Genomic DNA, 23,511 nt, shown 5'->3' on the forward strand with positions numbered 1-23,511 from the left:
AGTAAGTGGACAAATAAGCAAGGATAATGTTTTTATAATTGTTCAAATATATAAGAAAAAGTTAGAAACAAATTCACATTAATAACCTTTTTATCAGTTTAGGTAATTCTTTATTAGCCTAGCGATGTATTATATGTCTCTGATAGCACTAGCTTTTTGTGATAAATATATATAATGATCTATAATACATTCACAGTAACAGACATAGATCATACGAGAAAATAAGCTTTTCGATCAAAGCTCTGTCAGATCCCGACACTTAATTTTAACTGTTTCTTGACGCGTGCAAAAAAAAAATGCAGTACCGGGTTACAGGTGCTCATTGACAACATGTGTATTTGGCTACTGACTGCATAGTAAACTATTTATGTACCTATTAAGGGGGGGGGGGGTCTGAGCGGGACGCGGGATTGTCCAGGCGGATAAGTGGACACATGAAAGTCAAATTATTGTGCCGTGAAAACGGGAAAGGAAGTTTTGCGGGACACGGGAAATTACAATACAAAACTATCAGAATTGCTTACTTTCATAGTGTAAGCGGGATGCGGGAATCTAAAAAAAAAAGTAACTAAGCGGGATCCGTGAACAAAACCCCAATGAGACCCCCATAAGTTGTGGCTTAATTAGTTTGGTCTTTTAAGTTAGTTTCTCTCCCCTACATTACTTGGTCGTTTTTGTAAAACATCAACACTCGAGGTCTGACAGTATTTTACCAAGAAATGGACAAAATATGCAGAAAGAAGGCTTAGAAAATTTAAATATTGGTATGCACACATGCTAACCTGTCAGCACAGACATATTATATTTTTGTTAACGCGCCAAATTCGTTTCTTCCACAGTGCGACAATCTTTAGCAAAAAAATTATGTTGATGGTGGTGAAAACCTAGTCCAAATAATTATGACGTCTTGCAAGGCTATTTTATTACTGGGACGCTTTCCCCCGACGAAGTCGAAATGTGAAACGAAATCAACAAGAAATCTAAGGTTCGAACTACATTCCCCATTCAAGATCATTCAAATGCATAGATCGTCAAAAATAAAAGAGGGTTCCAACCGTCATACCCCCTGGATCCGTGTCTGTGAGCTAGCTTTAGCTTGTCATTGAAAGCTTGCCATTAAACAAAAATGTATACTAGTTGAGTGATAATGATAATGGACGTCATGCTCCTCAATATAAAGTAAGAAACTAAAATAAAAATCATACAAAGGTCACAATGGCCATAACTTCTGGCTCCTGACATGTAGAAAAGTGCAAAATGCAGTGGGGTTAAAAGCCTTTTCTGTAAATTCCTGAAATTGCAATTATATAAATCATCTCACATCTTTTTGCATTTCTTAAAATTGGTCATATTAATAAATGTGTGCAAGATCTTCAGACAATTTTAATATATAGGCTTTTAGAAGTCAAATCTTGTACATGATTATCATCATGATTATACTCACGCAATTAACACATGTGGTTCTCAAGACTAAGAGCTATCTATGCTATTTATGACAACATTTTAATCAAGTATTTACAAAATATGTCTAGTACTCTATGATATTTAGGTTTTTAAGCATAAATATAGTGGGTCAGGATCTGCCAACTCTAACTGACTGACTGAGCACATGAATTCAACACTACTTTTTTGGTGATGTTGGTTTTGCTTAGTGTTTAATTTTGTTTTTCTTTTCTGCATCTTGTGTTTTGCCTTGGTATTGTCAGTTTCTCTTTGGTTTTTTTTTGTTATGTTAAATAACAAGAGAGAAAAGACAAAAAAAAAATATGTGAAAAAATTGGCACAGTTCAGTAGATATTAAGGACAGAGAAAACAAATAGCTAAATAAGAAAAAGAACATTCCTTTTCTAGAAGATAGCCTGATTTGCTTAATTCTCCTGAATTCTAGCAGGTACTTTATTCCAACTTTTTTAATTCAAACAAACCACGTCTTAGATAGTCTTGGAATTAGAATACATTAATCATAAAATTTTCATAATACTTTGGTGAATTATCTATTGATATAATTAAGCTCCTTTTTAATTTTTAAAGATTTTAAATTTGGCAATTTAAAGTTAGGAATTTTATTCATAAAAGGGGGATTTTCCCAGTATACTATTAATAATGCTTTGAGCAATTTTCATGAAACTTGGTGAATTATTTTTGTATAACATAATCATGATGATTTTCCTTTCAATTTTAAAAAATTCTGATTTATGTCATTGTACTATTGGGATTTGGATAGTCTCAAGAATGCTTTCACAAATTTTTATGAAACTTTGGTGAATTGTTTTTATATCTTGACATAAACTCCCTTTTCATTTTCATAACCCAAAGTGGAGGGGGCATTCAGTTTTAGTTTAACACTTGATCATCTGTCCGTCTGTCCCAAAGTTGTTTTTTGTTCTCTTACAGTACTTTAGTTTGCCTAAACCAAATTTAATTAAACTTTTACAAAAGCTTGTTATCACAATACTCGGATCAAGTTTGAATTTTGGTGATATCAATATTACTGTACTAGAGTTATGCCCCTTTACAAATGGGGAAAAAATGTTGAATTTTTGGTTTCCTGTTCTCTAAACTTTAGTTTGTCTCAACCATTAATGTTATGAAACTTATACACAATGCCTATCACTACAAAATACAGATTAAGTTTGAATTTTGGTAGTGTCTCTTTTACTATTCTAGAGTTATATTCTTTAAAAATGGAAAAATAATAAATTTTTCGTTTACGTCCTCTAACTTAAGTTTACCTCAACCAAATTTTATTAAACTTTAAAACAATACTTTTTACCACAAAATCAGATCAATTTCAAATTTTGGTAGTAAATCTTTTACGTTCTTCAGTTATGTTCCTTTAAAACTTTGAATAATTAATATTTGTTAAAAAATCTCAGCCTTAAAATTGTAGTCACAAGATATCTCTAAATGGAGCCAAATTATCTTCATGTTTTATGTCAATGAATACCACTGTGTGTGCATGTCCTTTTTTTTTTGAGGGGGGGGGGGGGGGGTCTTATTTGCGCAGTGCTCATAGTTTTTCTAGTTGATTATTAAAATTCATTTAAAGCATAAAGACCAGCAAAAAGGGCAACAAGCTTATCAAGCACACATGGTACAGATTTTTATTAAACACACATTAATATACATCATGTACATTAAACAGCAAAAAAATATTGATGCAAGATGTCATTCAATAATAACTTTTACTCTTTTATGTATAGGACAAGAACTATAGAAGATACAGAGAAATTATAAACAGCAGAAATGATAGACAATTTAAAATTTGCAGAAGCCAACTAAACGTAAATGGTAAGGGCGCCACTTTTATTTTTTTTTTAAGTTATTGAACTTGAAAGTTAAAAGATGTGGTATATTAGATATGAAAACTATTGATCATGGTTTTGAGAAAGCAATATTGGCCTGTGACAACCTTCAATAATGAGAAAATCCATACCCTATAGTCAAAGTAGGCAGCTATAAAAGACCCTCAGATGAAAAATTGGAACAATCCAAACTGTAAAACTAATTGCCTAGTTTATAATAAAATAAATTACAAAATATAAATATGACCGGTATGAAACAACAACAACAACCACTAAATTTAAGTGTCTGAGTAAAAAAAACTGACAAAATCTACAGGCTCTGAACTTTGGACAGGCACAATAGGATTATATAAAAATAAGATGTGGCATGATTGCCAATAAGACAACTCTCCACCAGACAACTAATGATGTAAATTTCCTACAAACACAGACTGGACTACTGTAAACCAATTAATTTTTTGCAAATACTTTATTTTTGTGTTTTATACTTTCTAGTCTACATCGAAGCTATTTGTTTTTCGCAATTTTTAAGTTTGCTTAATGTATTTTAATAAGGGAAGATACATATGAAAAACATTCGCGACGAGTTATATGCACATTATATTTCTAAATGCGAAAATAAATTGCTTGTGAAAATAAATCGCTCGCGAAAATAAGTTGGTTTACAGTTAGCAAGAAATTTATACATTTCCCTGAAATTGAAAAGACACAAAGTTTTAAGTACTCACAGTAACTGACAGCCTAAGTTAGAAATCCATAAAGACTAATGCATGTAATAAAAAACAGGTTTATAAGCACTCAACCCTTCCCTAATTTAAGACAGTGGTTTAACAGTTTAACATATATATAACAGACTCTATTTTAAAAGAGTAAAATCCATTTTATTCCTTTTTATAATCATTTTCAATGTTTACTATAAATGAAAGCAGATTTCATAAAGAAATACACAATTTTTACAATATTCCATGTTTTTATTCTTATAATTGATAAAACTTACATTAAATGTTTGGGAAATTTCCCAAAATATATGAAAGTTTTAAAATATTTGTGGTAAAAATGTATATATGACAACTATTTGTTCGGGAAATGTCCCGAAATCATTTTCAACATTAAATTTTATGACATATATATTGGCAAAGTGTTTGAACAAACAGATCTGAAACACATTTCGGGAAATATCCCGACAAAAATAAACTAATTACAAAATGTATAATACAGATGTCTTTAAATATTTTTGGGATTTATCCCGAAAAATCAAATGTATATGCTAGGTCTCATGACTAATAATTTCTTTCAACATTTCGGGAAAAATCCCGAAATCATTTTCAACATTAAATTTTATGACATATATGTTGGCAAAGCGTTTGAACAAACAGATCTGAAACACATTTTGGGAAATATCCTGACAAAAATAAACTAATTACAAAAGGCATAACACAGATGTTTTCAAATATTTTCGGGATTTATCCCGAAAAATCAAATGTATATGGCTAGGTCTCATGACTAATAATTTCTTTTCTCATTTCGGGAAAAATCCCGAAATATAAATCTAATGTCAGGCACACACTTGGTGCATAGATTTTTTTTACCCATTTCGGGAAAAATCCCGAAATAAAATCTACAAGCAAAAATTACGTATTTTGATTTATTAAACATATTAAGAAAAATCCCGAAATTTTTTTTTTGGAGATTTTACAACACCGAATTTTGATACATAAGAAATTTTTTATGTAAACTTGTTTCTAACATTTATTGAAATATTCATAAAACATATGTCTCACTTAAAAATTTTTTTTTGGATATTATGTATAACCATACTTTTCATTACAGTTCAGAAAAAGCATTTTCTAAGAAATATAAAGGTTGCTCTATATTGCATCACATTTGCAACATGCTAAATTTGACAAAGTGCATATAACAGGTTAAACATACAAAATAAAATTCCATTAGTCTAATTAGAATAACTTGTTTTAAAAATTATTTCTGAATTAAAAAGACTAAGATTGCATATATATGCAATTACTATGCTCTAGTTAACTAATAAGCTCACATATAGAACAACAATCATGACAATGTTTACTAAATAGTGGTTGCATTTAAGGAGCTAAAAGGCACCAACAAGATTTACTGGATGTATACCTATACAAATAAAATGATATTGCAATATTACATTTATACCATGTATACCAAAAGAACAGTTTGAAAGATATCAGGAAGTCTGCAGTCCTTTAAACTATGTTTGTCATTCTTTTTCTTTCATTTATCTTCAAATATGTGTCTTTTAAGACTTGCACCAATTTGTCCTCCAAGATTTCTTTGTATCCTACAAAGAAAAGTCAATTCAAGTTCAATATTCTAAAGTCCTTCAGGCATATTAATATTCATGATTTTTTTTTCCCCCCGACATATTTTGTTCTGTCTTATAATCATGATAATAGATGAATTTGTTATCACAGGTCCTTTCATAGCTTACTGTATGTCATTTGTTTTCCTCAATAATTGAAGCCTTAATACTCTGATGATGTTTAAATTTTGTTCTTATAATTATTATGGCAGTTGTTTCCTTAGCAATCATACTGCATCTTTTTTTTCTAATCTGGTGTTTCCATTTTTTGATATATATATGTGTGTGTGTTACTTTACCAATTCTTACCTACAAACAAATGGGGCATTAATCAGCTCTGACAACCAAACAATAAAAAAATTGATGTTTAACAAAAAATGAAATGGGGAATGTATCAATGGATCACAGATGATACCCACGCTTGCATATCATATAAAGTTATAAAAGTACATAACTGAAGAACAGTAAAAGTGACTCTACCGAAAACACTTGATCTGACTTAGTGGTAATAGGTATTGTGTATAAGTTTCATAAAATTTAGTTTATGCAAACTTAATTTAGAGAAAGGAAACACAAATCCAGCAATTTTTCCATTTTCAAAGGGACATAACTCTAAAAAATTTAATGACAACCTTGATCTGTATTTTGTGGTAATAAATAGTGTGTACAATTATTCATACATGTCATAGCATTTGGTTGAGGCAAGCTAATTAAAGTAAGTGAATGGAAATGAAAATTTCAGCAATCATTCAATTTGTGAAGGGGCATAATTCTGTAACGATTAAAGTGACCCCCTTAAAATTCAAACTTGATCTGTATTTTGTGGTAACAAGCATTGTGTATAAGTTTAATTGCATTTAGTTGAGGCAAATCAAAGTTAGAGAACGGAAACTATAAATATAAGCATATTTTTCATTTGTAAAGGGGCATAACTACAGAACAGTTAAGTGACACCACCCCCTTAATACATACTTGATCTGTATTTTGTGGTAATAAGCATTGCTGTGTATTGATTTCATAGCATTTGGTTCAGAGGCAAACTTATAAAAGTTGGAAAATGGAAACAAAATTCAGCACTTTTGTTTGTTTGTAAAGGGGCATTACTCTAGAACAGTTAAAGTACATGGTGCCAAAAAATCATCCCATTATTGCACAAATGTAGTTATTTGTGAACATGGATGCTAATAAACAATTGGCCAGCTAATGAGTGATTGCAATATGTATATATATATATATATAAATGAAACATTCAAATGTCATATAAAAAAGATGTGGTATAATTCATTATTGCCAATGAGACATTTACTCTCCACAAGAGCCCAAATGACACATAAATTAACAACTAAGCCTGCTTTACTTATGATTGAAAATTTATCGCTTTTTTTTTAATAATATCACATAAACTTGATCCATGAAAATGAAGGCATGGTCAGTTTAACCAGTCAAGCAAATACAGCTTACAATCATTTCATATACCAATATAGTGGCCTTATTGCTACATAAGTGTCTAAGCATTGCTAAGAGACAGAGGATTTTATTTGTGAAACAGCACATTTTGTTAAAAATAACATATTTTTATGCACAATTTCAAACTTTCAAACTTACCGTTCACATCTTCCCATTATAATTTAGACTAAAAAAGACCTTGAACTTCACAGAGAACTCAGAATCAAAGACCTTTCTCTTCCTATTTGTCTAGGCTAACTGCATGTCCTACAGATATGTCAATCTGAAATAAGAACAGAATGGCATAAACCTTCATGCTGAAAATGTTTAATGTAGATTCATTATTATTCATGGGACATCAATTTTCGTGGTTTTCATTGAAACAGCTGAGTCACGAATTTAAATGTTAAACGAATTATAAATTTGCCATCGGGTTGTATACAGACTATGAAATAAACAGCTGCGCCATGAGCGCATGATACGCCCGACGTATTGTGTGGAAGTTTTATGCAATAATCATAAATAGTTTCTGAGAAAGTTTTAAGCAATTACCATTTATTGCTTTTGAGACACGGCGGGACATGTGAAACCACCCCACCCTGTTTTTTTTTTTACAAATATCACTAAAATAAAATTTTGAATCAAACCAAAAAGTATACAGATCTTTAGATTAATATAACAAAGAAGTGTGTACAGTTTCAAGCAATAATCATAAATTGTTTTTAAGATACGGCGCAACATGTAAAAAAAAAACCTCCCCTTTTTTACAAAATACTCAATAACTCTAAAATAAAATTTTGAGTCATCACCAAAAAGTATACAGATCTTTAGATTAATATAAAAAAGAAGTGTGAAAAGTTTTAAGCAATAATCATAAATCGTTTTTGAGATACGGCACGACATGTAAAAACCCCCTCCCCCTTTTTTACAAAATACTCAATAACTCAAAAATGAAATTTTGAATCATCACCAAAAAGTATACAGATCTTAAGATTATTAAAACAAAGAAGTGTGTAAAGTTTTAAGCCATAATCATAAATCGTTTGTGAGATATGGCGCGACATGTAAAAAAACCTCCCCTTTTTTTTTACAAAATACTCAATAACTCAAAAATGAAATTTTGAATCATCACCAAAATGTATACAGATATTAAGATTAATATAACTAAGAAGTGTGTAAAGATTTAAGCAATAATCAAGAATCGTTTTTGAGATACGGTGCGACATGTGAAAAAAAAACACACCCCTGTTTTAGTTACAAAGTGCCGTAACTCAAAAAGTTTAAATCTTATTTTCACCAAAAAGTATACAGATCATTTGACCATCATAAAGAACAACTATATTAAGTTTCATGAAATTTAGATAAGTCGTTCTCAAGTTACGGTGCGACATGTTTACGCTGGTCAGACAGATGGACGGACAGACAGACAGACAGACGGACGGACGGACGGACGGACACCGGACATTTGTATACCATAGTACGTCCCGTCAAAATTTTGACGGGCGTATAAAAACCAAACAAAACAAATACAAAATTTCTTTAATCCACAAAAATTGATACATGTGACCACAAAATTTAAATGAATCCACAGCATTATATATCCTTAGCATTTTTTTTTACACATGAACTACTTGAAGGCACATTTATTTAATTCAAAATTGTGATATGCACTAATGGATAGATAGATATTAGATTAATTTCTATGAAATTCTGTCTATGAAATCAGGACAGAGTTAGGATTTTCACCTAAATAGGTGAATATTGAATCAATTTCTATGAATTTATGTCTAGAAAAAGAACAAAGTTGAAAATAGATAAAATATATCATTCATTACGAATAATCAATCGAATTCTTAAGCAGAAAACTTCAAACAATATTCAGGAAATACTGGAATCTTATCAAAATAGATTCTACAATAGGTGACAAATTCAATAAAAACCTATCAATACGATTCAAAAGAAATAGAAACATTGGTGAATAAGTTAAACAGCTATAAAAGAATTTATGTGAACTAAAGAGTTCCTTCTAACATTTAACTGTGCAGAACTAATTAATGACATTAATGTAAACAACACATGTAAACTATAATTCTGATGAAGACACTTCTTTACTATGAAAAACTTAAATTAGCAGGGGCCCAATCGCCAATGGCCCCTATAATTGGTGTGGGCTACTTAAATTTCTGCTTTTCTATATTCGACCATTGGAAGAAAAATGAAATATAATACTTCCATAAAAAAAATCAAAAATCAAAAAACCGAAGAAAAAAATATTTGGTAATATATTCTTTCAAGGGCAATAACAGCTTTGAAGGATCAATTGGCAATTTAAATAATACAAGTCCTATTCCCAGATCTTACTTTGCTGAACATATTTATCACTTAAATAAAATTAAAATTCCTTCTTTCTATTAATATTATTATTATCTGCAAAAAAAACATAACTTTTGGTAAAATAATTTCTTAAGGACAAAAAATCCTATAAAGGATCAATTAACTATTTTGGTCATGATGTAAGCTTATTCGCAGATCTTTAACTTAGCTGAACATAAATAAATGTCTCTACATTTATCATACTTCCTGCATGAAACTTGAAATTCTGCTAAAATTTTGTCTTTCAAGGGCAATAACTCATATAAGGATCCACACTACTATTTTGCTGTTATATAATATCTATAATTGTTTTCAATATATGACAATCATTGTTAACAAGAACATATATATAACATGTATAAATTGTGGGAACTTGCTATTGCAGGAGCAATAACTTCAAATAGCCAAGGGTTTTCAAGATTGGTGTTAATTTTAAAGGCAGATTAATCTTGAAATGCTACGTTAAATATTAGTTATTGTTTTTTACCAAACTATGCAGTGTTTCTTAATTAAAGGACAAGATAACAAGAGACTCTCAAGAGCCTGAATCGCTCATCTGTATTTCAGAGAAGATTTTTAAATGTTATATATAATTAGCAAACTTGATCAACAAATTGTGTAAAATTGACTTTAAAGGGCAATAACTCCTTAAGGGGCCAATTAACAAAACTGCATTTGACCAGCATGTTCTATTTTTAGCCATGGCGTCCATGTTTGTCAATGGCTCAAAACTTCGGATACAATTTATAAACTAGATACCCTTAGGAACATTTAGTTAAAGTTTGAAGGTACATGTATTTGGCCCAGTAGTTTCAGAGGAGAAGATTTTTTAAATAGTTTACGACGACAGACGACATAGGACGCCAAGTGATGGCGTAAGCTCACATCGGGCCCTTCGGGCCTCACTGAGCTAAAAATTACAAAATATATACTAGATACCCTAAGGATCATTTAGCCAAAGTTTGGTTAAAATTAATTAATTACAGTAGTTTCAGAAGAGAAGATCTATGAAAAAGTGTACACCAGACATTAATGGATGATTCAACAATTAATGCCAAGGGATGGCAAAAGCTCACATGGCCTCTTAGGTCAGGTGAGCTAAATAGAAAATAAAACTTTTGACAAACAAACAAAAAATCATAAGTCAGGGGCATTATTTAAACAAGTAACATTTAAAACTGCCTATATAAGTTATGTTGAAAACCAGGCTAGCTATTTTCAATACTACTTATATATTAGGTAACTTTTCTAAATATTATTTTTATAGGTGTCCAAAAATGCAGATTTTACTAGCTTTAACAAATTTTCACAGTCATCTGGTTATTTTCCCCATGAAATATAAACTTCTGAAACACTAATTAACTTGCTGATGCACTTAATTATCACTTATCTTTCATATGGATACTTCTGGGTAAATTTAGATTGGTCTCTTCAGGGACTATTAAATTATCATTTTCCTCCAAAATCTTGAAGGTAGACTGGTATAAATAGAAAGTTAACATACTTGTGAATTAATTAAGATATCAAGTTAGCATCACTGAAGAGACATGTATTGTCGAAATGCGCATCTGGTGCAAGAAAATTGGTACCGTTAATTTTATTATAACTGCTAACCGGAATCAACTACATGTGTTTCTTAAATAAGTGTTATTACTAAAAAAAATTAAAATGTATAAAATAACTTATTCAAGTAATGTTTTTGTCATTATAAACCTTTATCTTCATACTCCTCTCCAATCTAATAAATTCTTTATTTTATCATATAAAATTATATAAAAACTCATTCAAACTACATTTAAACCACGTTCTATTAAAATTTAAAATAACTCTATTAACATGATTAAGTAATCTTATTATTTTCAAAAACAAAAATTACTTATATATATATATATATAACGTGAAAAAACTACTTGTTTAAGTTACGCCCCTGACTGTTTATAATTTTTCAATTTCAGGTTCTAAGTTTTGTATTTTATGTATGAATCATAGATATATGTCTTTCTCAGTTTTTCTCTTGATTATCAAAGTTTTTAATTTTGTAAATTATTTGGCCTTTCATTTTTTTTTTATTGGAGATCGAGTTACTTATGAGTCTTTTGCAGACAAACTCCTGTCTGACCTAATCACAATTATCAGAGTATTTGTCATGTATGTGTTTATATGGCTTGATTTATTAACGTCTAGATAGGGGTTCTGTATACATGTATAACACTGGACACTTTTAATTTGCAAAACACTCATTTGCAAATCCGCCGCCGCCTCAAACAAGAGCTACAATATCATGTATATAACCAAAATGTGCGGAATTACATGGGATTCAATAATTTCATTGGTTTTATACTGTTACTTTCATATTTATTTTGCAATTTGAATTATAAAAACATGGGATTTTCAATATCCCATGGGACAGGGCAAAATCCCATGGGATTTACCATTATCCCATGGGATTTTGGTTAAATCCCATGGGATTTTTTTTGGTCCCATGGGATTATTGTAGTCCCATGGGATATTTGTTGTCCCATGGGACAAAAAAAATCCCATGGGATTTTTAATATCCCATGGGACAAAATAAAAATTATAAATATATATATATAAATATAAAGTTATGTGTATGTTACAATGAATGCTGTTTGGTAGTAAAATGTTTTAAATGTATACGAGTTTTTTTTATATTTTTTATATATACATATATATAATTTTTTTTAAATTTTGTCACAAACATGTTTTTTATTTGTTTATATGACAATAAATATTATTCTTATTTTGGAATGTATAATAATAATATTTTACAGTCAAAGAATAAAGTCCTTTCACTGAAACAAAATGATCAAATTTCTAAATAAATGAAAAAAATATTGTTTTGAAATCTTTGTCTTGTTTATTCTATTATGAAAAATAGAACTGAAAAAATATTTCATATTCTGACTGAATAGTTCACTCTTTTCATGAGGTAAGATTTTCTTTGTTATAGGTTCATTGCAATACTTGTATAGGCAAACAATTTGAATTATATATAACTTTGTGGTGTACATAATAGTATGCTTATAATTGCAAAATAATATAAACACTTTTTGTTAAAGTTTTTGCTTTCTTTATTCACAGCTTGCTATGTACAATTATTCAGTCCACTATATAAGAGTGAAGTCAATAAATAATTTCATTCACTAGAATATTCCTGCAATTCTTAGACAAAACATTTTTTCAATCTGTTCTGCAAAGATCTTCCTCTGTACATCTTTATTGAATGGAGAGATTCAAATGAGAAGACAAAGCAAGTTTATTTGGACAACAACATTCTAATATCTTGTTCATTCGTTCCATCTTTCAATTGATAATTACATTGTTGTATTTATATGATCAAGTTCTTGTGCATCAATGATCGTGATGATATGACTCCTTTTTGTTTATAGTCATCATGTTGAAATTTCCCCTTTCAAATAAATGTAGGAAAAAACATGTTCCATTTCAAATTAATAAAAAAGTCGCACTATGGAGAAAAATATCAGCTTTAAGTTTTCCGTTCAGTATTGATCTGTGAATGATGACCATGAAAATCCAGATTTCTGACCTACAAATACACAAACTCAAAAATTATCAGTGAAGAGATCAATAAAATGGCTATTTTATCATGTTTATGATTAATATGATAAACTTTCATTTAAATATTCAAGTACTAAATTACAGAAATCGCTTAAATTTTATAATAGTTTAGTTAAAGTACAGCTTATTTAAAATTATAATAAAAAATATAGGCCACCGATGAGTTAAATAAGATATTACATTTTTAATGCCAAAAAATGGCTTTTTTGCACCAAAGGGAGATAATTTGGAGCTTTTTCAATGATATATGCATTTTAAAAGTCATCTGGGGCCAAACCGAATTGATTGTTTTGAATGATTTGGTGTACCATATGATAAAGATATAAATAAATTGAGTTATGAAAAAAAAATATTAAAACATTTTTCTGAAATTGTTATACCCTAGAGCCTCCTTAAATGTCATTTGATCTCTATTGGAGAAATGTCTCATTGGAAATCAGACTGCTAAGTGTTTCTTATTTTTATATCAACCCAGCCATATTATACCTGTCTAATATCAGGAGCTTGTACATAGTTCAGTGGTTGATGTTGGTTCATACCCGTCATTTTTATTTTTCATAATTTTTTGTTTTTATAAATTAGTCTGGTATATTTGACGTTTGAATTGATGCTCTGTTTCAAATTTGGTTAGTGTTGACTTTTATAGATTACTATAACATGTATAGAGTATGGGTTTTCTCATTACTTACAGGTCATCAATGGCCTCTAATAAGTAATTACAATGCTTACATCCACTAAATTGAACTCTGATGGATAGTTTTCTCTTTCATCATACCACATCTTATTTTAATAAATATTTAATTATTATTCAAGGACAAAATTTTTTATAACAGTGGACTTACCATTTAGGCTTTGTTGACCTCTGTAAATCTTATTTTGTTGATAATTTCTTCTGTTTATAGTTTCCCCTTTATCTTTCATGTTCTTGCCCTACACATAAAAGGGTAAACATCATTTAATGACAAAAATAACTACTACATGTATTACATAATTAGTAGGCAACTGAAAATTTTGTCTTATTTGTATATAACATCAACTTACTCATCATTCTTGCTGTTCAATATCATGAATATTATCATTATTCTATGAATATGAGGTCACAGTAGAATTAACCTTGGCAGGCAGACATCTTTTTTATATGATACCTTGTAGTCATTCCATACAACAAGTAGACCTATGCTTAAAAAATCTAAGGCCAAAATTAAAAATATGTTTGTTTCCCCTCCCCCCACACGGGTCAAAAATAAGCGCCCGGGTCAAAAAATTATTTTCCACAAAAAAATCGAAATTATTTTTTTCCTGAAAATAATTTGTTTCCATTTTTGGAAAGTGCTTGAAAGCAGAAGGATTGATAATCTAAATAAATACACTCAAATTAAGCACAAACAACTGATAAGTGGCCTGGACTGGACAAGTCAAACCATTCATGTGACAATGCTATGACAATCACATCCAGTTAAAAAAAACTAGAGGCTCTCAAGAGCCTGTGTCGCTCACCTGTTAATGTGTTTACTGATGTCAGCCATCTTCGTTGGTAGGCGGGGTCATTAGACACTTTTTTTTTAAATAGATACCCTAGTATTATGATTGTGGCCAAGTTTGGTTAAATTTGGCCAAGTAGTTTAGAAATGATTTTTATACAAGTTACAAAAATGACGAAAAGTTGTTCAATATTGACTATAAAGGGCAATAACTCCTTAAGGGGTCCTCTAACAATTTTGATCATGCTGACTTATTTGTAGATCTTACTTTGCTGAACATTATTGCTGTCTACAGTTTATCTCTATCTATAATAGTATTCAAGATAATAACCAAAAACTGCAAAATTACCTTAAAATTACCAATTTTAGGGCAGCAACCCAACAACAGGTTGTCCAATTCAACTGAAAATTTGTGAGGGGATATATCTTATTCTGATGGACATTTAAATCTTGAAAGATTTGCCCTAAATGTCTTAGTTTCAAAGATATAAAGCAAAACCTGCATTTTACCACTATGTTCTAATTTTAGCCATGTCGGCCATTTTGTTTGGTAGGCTGAGTCATCGGACACATTTTTTAAACTTCAAACCACAATGATAATTGTGGCCAAGTTTGGTTAAATTTGGCAAAGTAGTTTCAGAGAAGAAGATTTTTAAAAAAGTTACAAAAAATTATGAAAAATTGACTATAAAGGGCAATAACTCCTTAAGGGGTCGACTGACAATTTTGATCATGTTGACTTATTTGTAGGTCTTACTTTGCTGAACATTATTGCTTTTACAGTTTATCTCTATCTATAATAGTATTCAAGATAATAACCAAAAACTGCAAAATTTCCTTAAAATAACCATTTCACAGGCAGCAACCCATCAACAGGTTGTCCGATTCGTCTGAAAATTTCAGGGCAGATAGATCTTGACCTGATCAACAATTTTACCCCATGTCAGATTTGCTCTAAATGCTTTGGTTTTTGAGTTATAAGCCAAAAACTGCATTTTACCCCTATGTTCTATTTTTAGCCATGGCGGCCATCTTGGTTGGTTTGACAGGTCACGCCACACATTTTTTAAACTAGATACCCCAAGGATGATTGTGGCCAAGTTTGGTAGAATTTGGCCAAGTAGTTTCAGAGGAGAAGATTTTTGTAAAAGTTTACAGACGACGGACGCAGGACGACAGACGACGAACGCCAAGTGATGAGAAAAGCTCACTTGACCTTTCAGGTCAGGTGAGCTAAAAAAAAACCTGCCTTCCTGGTCTGTTTACAAAGGGTAGACCCGGGGAGGGGAAACAGACATTCTTTTAAATGTGGCCTGATAAAATGACAAAACCAAGAAAACTTATCATTGACCAAAGAACAATAAAATGCGGTCATGGTTTATATATGAATCTGCCATTCAGACATGCACACCTTACAATTGTTTCATATCTACCAAATATAATCTACCTGTAACTTTAAACATATGATAAACTGACAAAACAATGCAGTGTTTCATTGACCAATGAACCATGCATGAAAATGAGGTCAAGTTCATATAAAATATGACAGACAGCTAAGTGCATCTTACAATTATTTCATTCACTAAATAAAGGGGCCTTATTGCTTACAGTATCCGGAAAATTGACCAAACCACAAAAACTAAATATTTTCAAAGTTCCTTATACCCTGCCAATTTGTTATAAGGTTGTGCCTGTTCCAAGTCAGGATCCGATAATTCAGTGATTGTCGTTTGTTTCTGTGTAACATATCTGTTTTTCAATTTTTTTGTACATAAATTAGGTTGTTAGTTTTCAACTTTCAACTTGGCTATCATGTGTAAAATCATACAAGTGTTGGGAAAACAGGAAGTTGTCGAGTGATGAATCTGAAAATGCATCACACGGTATAGCTGACTTATTTAACCCTGAAACCAAATTTCAGAAATCCTTCTATTGTAGTTCCTAAGGAAAATGGGACGAAAAATATTCATCGGACGGACTGACTGACGCAAGGATGGATGGACAGACAGGGGTAAAACAGTATACCCCCCCTTTTTTAAAGTGGGGGCATAATTTTAATACGGGGCTATAAAAACCCATGCAAGATGTCAAAACAAAAAGAAGTAACCTAATTCTTACTTGTTAGGGCCTATTTATTTATTGTCGGTTATACATATAACAATACAACATATTAAAGGTCTGTAGAGCTTTTATCCGACATACATATATATGACAAGCACAATACATTTGTACATGAAACATAAAGCTCATCACTGAGATAGTAGTCTCAGATAGAGGGAGGCGGGGTCAACCAAACTCCCCTATTCAATCTGAATGCAGGACAGAAAGTCACAGTCAAAAAGTCACACACTGTCACAGGACAAAAAGTCACAATTTAGTTTTGAGATTATTTTTCTTTGAACAAGAAAACACTCTTTTTGTATTTTTCTTGAAGTTTTATACATGAACATGATGTAGTAACTTTAAATTAAAATTTATTAAAAACAAATAAATCAGTGCATTAGGTTTGCGCACATTACCATTACATTTGCGCACAAAAATCATTACGTTTGTGTGCAGCTTTTGATTACATTTGCACGCATTTTTTAACATGTAAATATAAAAAAAAGATATAGTATGATTGCCTTTTCACCAGAAACATCAGTTGCGAAATCAGAAGGAGACGGTGGACATGGATAGGACATACATTAAGACGTGAAAGAGACAACAACAGCTATGTAGCTCTACAATGGGCACCTGAAGGGAAAAGAATTAGAGGAAGGCCAAAAACTACATGGAGAAGAACAACAGAGAAAGAAAGGAACCAACAAGGATGGACAAGTTGGAACGTAGCCAGAACAGCGGCAAAAGATAGAAAAGGGTGGAAAAACAGCGTGGAGGCCTTATGCGACTTCTGGCGCGGAGAGAATTAAGGTTAAGGTAAGGATGATTGCCTTTTACAGCTGACTATGCGGTATGGGCTTTACCTCGGGCTTTGCTCATTGTTGAAGGCTGTTTGGTGACCTATGGTTGTTAATGTCTGTGTCATTTTGGTCTCTTGTGGACAGTTGTCTCATTGGCAATCATACCATACCTTCTTTATATTGGCTTATGGTTGAAGGCCGTAAAGACCTCTAGTTGTTAATGTCTGTGTCATTTTGGTCTCTTGTGGACAGTTGTCTCATTGGCAATCATACCACATCTTCTTTTTTATATTATGAACAATTTCCTAAAATTAAAAATGAATATATGTAATAAAAAGAAGATATTTCAAAATCTGTTTTCATTTATATTCAATCAATTGTCAACAAATTGTTTGTGACTTTTTGTCCTATTAACTTTGTTACTTTATGCCTGAGTTTGACATGTGTTTGACTTTTTGTCCTGTGACTTTTTGTCGGAATGTCCTGTGACTTTCTGTTTTTGAAGAAGTCCAGGGAGTGTTAAAAAATCACATGTGCAAGTTGAGAGTCAACACTTACACAGGGACTACACAATACTTTTTCAGAATGTCAGCAAAAAAGAATCACTGGTGACAGGGGAGTGTAACCGATGAATTGATCCTGAATCAGATAAGATTTTCCCGGTACGTCTAAACACCGCTCAGGAGGACCTCCTGGGTGCACACATGCAGGGCATACAAAGTGCACTCATGATGGATGTATATATAGTCGCCGTCGTATCTGCACACATGATGGATGTATATATTCGTTATAGATCGTCATACACTTCTCATTTTAGAGTTAAATTTGCAAGCAACCTCTTAAGATTCTAAAATAATAATGCTACTAAAAATATATTATTTCCCCCAATTTTCGCAATTTTTTCGCCATATAAAATATTTAGGCGACTGTGCTTTTAGTGAATATAAACGATGACGAGGCCTCACGAATAAATATAAATATGAAATATACTGGAACATCGATTAGCATAGATCGAGCAGCAGAGTAAACTTCCACATAAATCTCGAAGTTATTTACGCCGGATAATATAGACTGTGCTCCTGAATAAAGTTGTCAAATACATTAATTTGTGTTTTTTACTTCTACAAGAAATTTGATTCAAATGCTAATTACGCACCATTTGCTGAGCAGAGAATCATTCTAAGCCAGGAACCGTCTATACTAACTGATAACAGTAAGAATAGAAAGTCTCTGTAAAAAGGCAGTCAATACTAACAGAACTGTATTAACTTAATGATACATGTACATCAAGTTCCAGCACCTCACCAAGTACCCTTGCCTTGCATACTGAGATGGCAAACTGGTGTGTGTCAGTATTTTAATATAAAACTGCATATCGTTTGATTCAACGTTTGTTTGGTTATTTTTTAAGGATCGTTGTAAAATTATATCTAAATCTTTGTTAAAATACGATTTTAAATTGTTCAATTCTTTCTATTTCATAATTTTGTCAAAGTCTACTTTTTAAAGTTTTAAATTTTACAGAAAAAATGAATATTCCAATTTGATTTGAAGAAAATCTTTTTGAACTGTCATGACATGGTGTTGCAAAGCTGATTACAGGTAACTATAACATACAGTAATTCTCCATTACGACAGTGCGTGTATTCTCGGTGTGTATAACGTATAGTTTTCTAGAGAACATCCTGTCTACGTGTAATACAGATTGATGACATTATACAACATTTCTTTGGTTAAATGTGATAAGGTATCTGTGTCCATTCCCTATTTCAACACCACTAATTTTTCGAAGAAAAAAAATCAAAAAAAAAAATTATATGAAATTAAGAAGAAAAGTAGCAAATATAAACTTCAGTAATTGCGCATTGAGTAAACATAATTCCAATATTGAATGAACAAATCCGTGAGAAAACGTATATATACATGTATGAATAAAGATGTGTTTTAAAAGACCTATTGGCATTATTTCACACTAGGACCTAAGATAACTAGAACTAAGCAATGGTTGATCCAGAAATTTTCATAAGTGGGGACTCATTGACTGCCTTAGAGGGGTCACGTCCAGTCATGCTTCCGTGATTCCCTATATAATCTACCATTTGTTTCCCAAGATTTAGGAGGGGGGCTGGTACACACATATATATATAAATATACCTCTGCGGCGGAGCCAGCCATTTGAAAAGAAGGGCGTCTCAACCCAGGACAAAAGGGGGAGGGGGTGGTTCCAACCATATGTCCCCATTCAAATACATTGATCGTTCAAAAAAAGGGGTGGTTCCAACCCCCGAAACCCTCCCCCTGGATCCGCCACTGATACCTAGTATGCATATAATTAAGAACAGCTTTGAATATATGCATATAAAATAATGGTACGTTTAAAAACCGTTCAGGATCTCCTGGTTGCACACAGGACATTAAGTAACTTAGGACATGTATATATAATAGTAAGAGTTCAGGGTATACATTCGATAACTAACATATTTTATAATTTTGTAATTTTTGTTTTGATAAAATCAGAGACATATAATACATGTATTGAGACATATATAATACATGTGTCTCTGAAAAAATCAAACCATCTTTAAAGAAGTTATTTCAGTTTGAATCGACTGTCTTTTGCATTAGAATTCCAAAACGTTAATGTTATTTACAAATGCCAAAACCTGCAAGAAAGAAACATTTATATTCGGTGATTTTTACACTAAACGTTTTCGTAATTTGTTTTAAAAATATTAAAAAGTACATGTACATCGTTTTTTCAAGATTTGTATAGTAACTGGTTTAATTAAGTCCCCTTGATGAAATTTAAATTGCGAGACGCTAATTAATAAACTATGATCTATCTATCGGCATGCGTCGTTATTTGGGATACGTCACGGATGACCGATGGTCATATTCAATACGATATACCAATCATCATTTGAATTTGGGCAATTGATCTTTAATAATTAGGACTAATTGGTGATGGCAGTGAATAAGTCGCTGGTGATGGTTAAAAACATATAGAAGAAAACTTTGCAAAAAAAAAAGGTTTCCTCGGAAAAAATTATGAAAATATATGAATATGCTAAATAATTTTTTTTTCCGAAATAATAATTAAAGACGTTTAGAAATAACAAATTTTCACAGTTGGGAAATTTTGAATTCAAGTTATTTCATTTTGAAAACGTTGAAAAATATAGATCTTATTATATGTTAAATGTGGGCCGCTTGGAGATTAACTTGTGAAACAAGGATTTGTGCCTTGTTATAATGAATATTATCGCCAATATCACCATAATTAAATAAAGAACAGATACAATATTCGCCTAAAGAGTTTGCCATCTAACAATTCAAAATGAAATGTTGAGTCGAAACTGAGGTACCAAATCTATAAAAAGAATCACTATTTTAGTCGAAATTAAACTGTATATAATATTCTTTTTTTCAAAACTCCTGAAATAATTTAACATTAACTATAGAGAGCTTACATATGCAAATCTGTTTAAAAGTATGTGAGCGTAAATAAAATTTGTTTATTACCCCCCCCCCTTTTTTCCTTCTATAAAATTTAATTGTAAACGATTTTCGTTCTTAATTTGTGTTTGCTCATTAACTGGGGTTCATGCTGTCAAAAAAAAAAAAATGTCTCCTTGTGTAAAAGTTATTGATAAGAAAAAATTGAAGCTTCCAGAAGAATAACGGTACGTCTAAACACCGCTTGAAGGACCTCCTGATTGCACTCATGACATGCGAAGTGCACTCAGGACCCTTTATAGTCATCGCACACAGGATGGATGCATATATTCTTTATACGCTTCTTATTTTAGAGTTAAATTTGGTAGAATTTGTAATTCTTAGAAAATAATAAGGGCACGTGTCACTGATTACACAACTACTGAGCCATGAATTATCCAATCAACAAAATTAATTGGATTATCTTTATTGTTGTTTTATACATTGTGTTGTTAGTACAGTGTGACCATGCGGGAAGTAATATTGTGACGTCTAGAATGAATATCACGATGTTTTAAGATTTTCGTCTTTTATTAAAATGTCGTTCCATAAATTTTTAAGTTTTATTCTTAATTTTATTATCATGTCCTGGACCAGTAATTAATTCTTTGCACGAGTTTGAAAAGGGAAATAATTATAAATGTTCATACTTTAAAAGAATTTATATTAATTAAAGTTTTGTATATGGAATCCGTTCTAAACGGTAAAAGCCGTACTTTTCAAACAATCAAACTCATATACATGTAGTTAGATGTTATTTCTCATTTTTATCGAACTTGTCCAGGAATTTTATTTTTGAGTTATACGAATATTTTAAGAAATCCGTTTTTATTAAGTTTTTTTTCTCTAATTAAAGTCGTTTTGTCCAGTTTCACAAGCCTGAAACGAATTTCAATGCGAAAATAAATTCTGAAAATGAACTTGTCTCCGTTTTCGTCTCCGTTTTTTGAAAATTATGATATTTTGGGTATAATTATTTCTAAAAAATATGTAAGTTAGATTGTAGTAGCGAGAAATTTTAAAAAAGAAGATGTGGTATGATTGCTAATGAGACAACTATCCACAAAAGACCAAAATGACACAAACATTAACAAAGAAAGACTATTTCGAAGACAGTTTATTGACACGAAATCCGTTCAAACCACGACTAAGTCTTCGTGCACAGATTTCCGTTAAGGTTAAACTGAATATTGTACATAATTGTCTTCTCTTGTATAATGGTTTGTTGAGAATAAAGATATACAAATGTAATAAAATTTAATATTCAGTCAACATTGTGTTTGTTTAAAAACTTGATTTAAGGAGAGAGATAGAGAAAAGAATCACACTGAAAAACAAAAATCGAACTTGTTACAGAAAAAAAACGCAACTATAAAATAATTTTCTTTATTCGTGAACTGCAAAACACAACAAATTAATTTACCCGTCATCATGAAAAATAAACTGAAAAAGCACATCGAATGAGATATATGTTTTATTTTTTCTATATGCAAATTCATGTTAAAGGTAAAACTGAACTAAACAATACAATTCCTAAAAAACAATAAAGATAATCCAATCAATTTTGTTGATTGGATAATTCATGGCTCAGTAGTTGTGTAATCAATGACACGTGCCCTCATTATTTTATAAGAATTAACATATCTATCTAAGCTCGATTCAGGCGCGGATCCAGAGGGGGGGGGGAGGGGGGTTCCGGGGGGGTTGGAACCCCCTTTTTTTGGCCGATCAATGCATTTGAATGGGGACATGTAGTTGAACCCCCCCTTTTTTTGCCCTGGGTTAGGACCCCCCCCCCTTTTTAAAATGGCTGGATCCGCCCCTGCGATTTCAACTTCTACCAAAATTTAACTCTAAAATAAGAAGCGTATAACGAATATAAACATCCATCATGTGTGCAGATATGATTACGGTAATGGGTCCTGAGTGCACTTTGTATGTCCTGAGTGCACTTTGTATGTCCTGAGTGCACTCAGGAGGTCCTGAGCGGTTGTTTAGACGTACCCGAAGAATAAATCATTTCCTGAACCTAAAATACATTTATCTGTAATTAAAGAAAATTCGCCTAAAACATTCTCTCATATATTTAAACAATTAATTGTAAAATAATTAATTCAACGTCGGACTTTCTGTCTGTTTACTAATACTTTTCTTGTTCAGTTTAGTTTATACCCATAATAGATGAACGGAAATAAGTACTTTTTTTTAGGAAAATTTACAATTAGATGAACGGAATTAAGTACTTTTTAGGAAAATTTACAACTCAAATTTTCAAAAACAAAATTCTACACTTTTTACCTGGATGTTTTTCTCTGTCTCGAAGCCGCAACCTTTGACCCCGTATCAAACGTAGCGACCAACACCTCACATGTTATAGTGTTGAATTGTTTATTAAAATGTTGCGCACAATCTTGGCTGATATGCATAAAACCATTATATTTCATGACACTGCATGAAAAAGAAATTGACTTATCGCATAATACCAGAACCAGAGACATATATATTGTATCTAATATCTCTGCCAGAACTAAAAAATAAACTACAGTAAGTCCACATACACATAA

At 31.3% G+C, this 23,511-nt stretch overlaps 2 long non-coding RNA genes across 2 annotated transcripts in view; one reads left to right on the plus strand and one right to left on the minus strand.

Moving 5' to 3' along the window:
- The first annotated feature begins 669 nt into the window (after positions 1-669).
- LOC143042310 (uncharacterized) overlaps positions 670-23,511 on the plus strand; it is a 51,536-nt gene continuing 28,694 nt past the window's right edge. The window contains exons 1-2 of the long non-coding RNA XR_012967938.1: positions 670-764; positions 3,204-3,291. This is a non-coding gene — a long non-coding RNA (uncharacterized LOC143042310). The remainder of the gene's footprint in view (positions 765-3,203; positions 3,292-23,511) is intronic.
- Positions 12,324-18,153, minus strand: LOC143042303 (uncharacterized). The gene is made up of 3 exons (XR_012967934.1): positions 18,011-18,153; positions 13,911-13,998; positions 12,324-13,036 (listed from the first exon to the last, which is right to left on the minus strand). It is a non-coding gene; the product is annotated as an uncharacterized LOC143042303 (long non-coding RNA).

This window comes from Mytilus galloprovincialis, chromosome 8, assembly GCF_965363235.1.
Source record: "Mytilus galloprovincialis chromosome 8, xbMytGall1.hap1.1, whole genome shotgun sequence".
Taxonomy (NCBI): domain Eukaryota; kingdom Metazoa; phylum Mollusca; class Bivalvia; order Mytilida; family Mytilidae; genus Mytilus; species Mytilus galloprovincialis.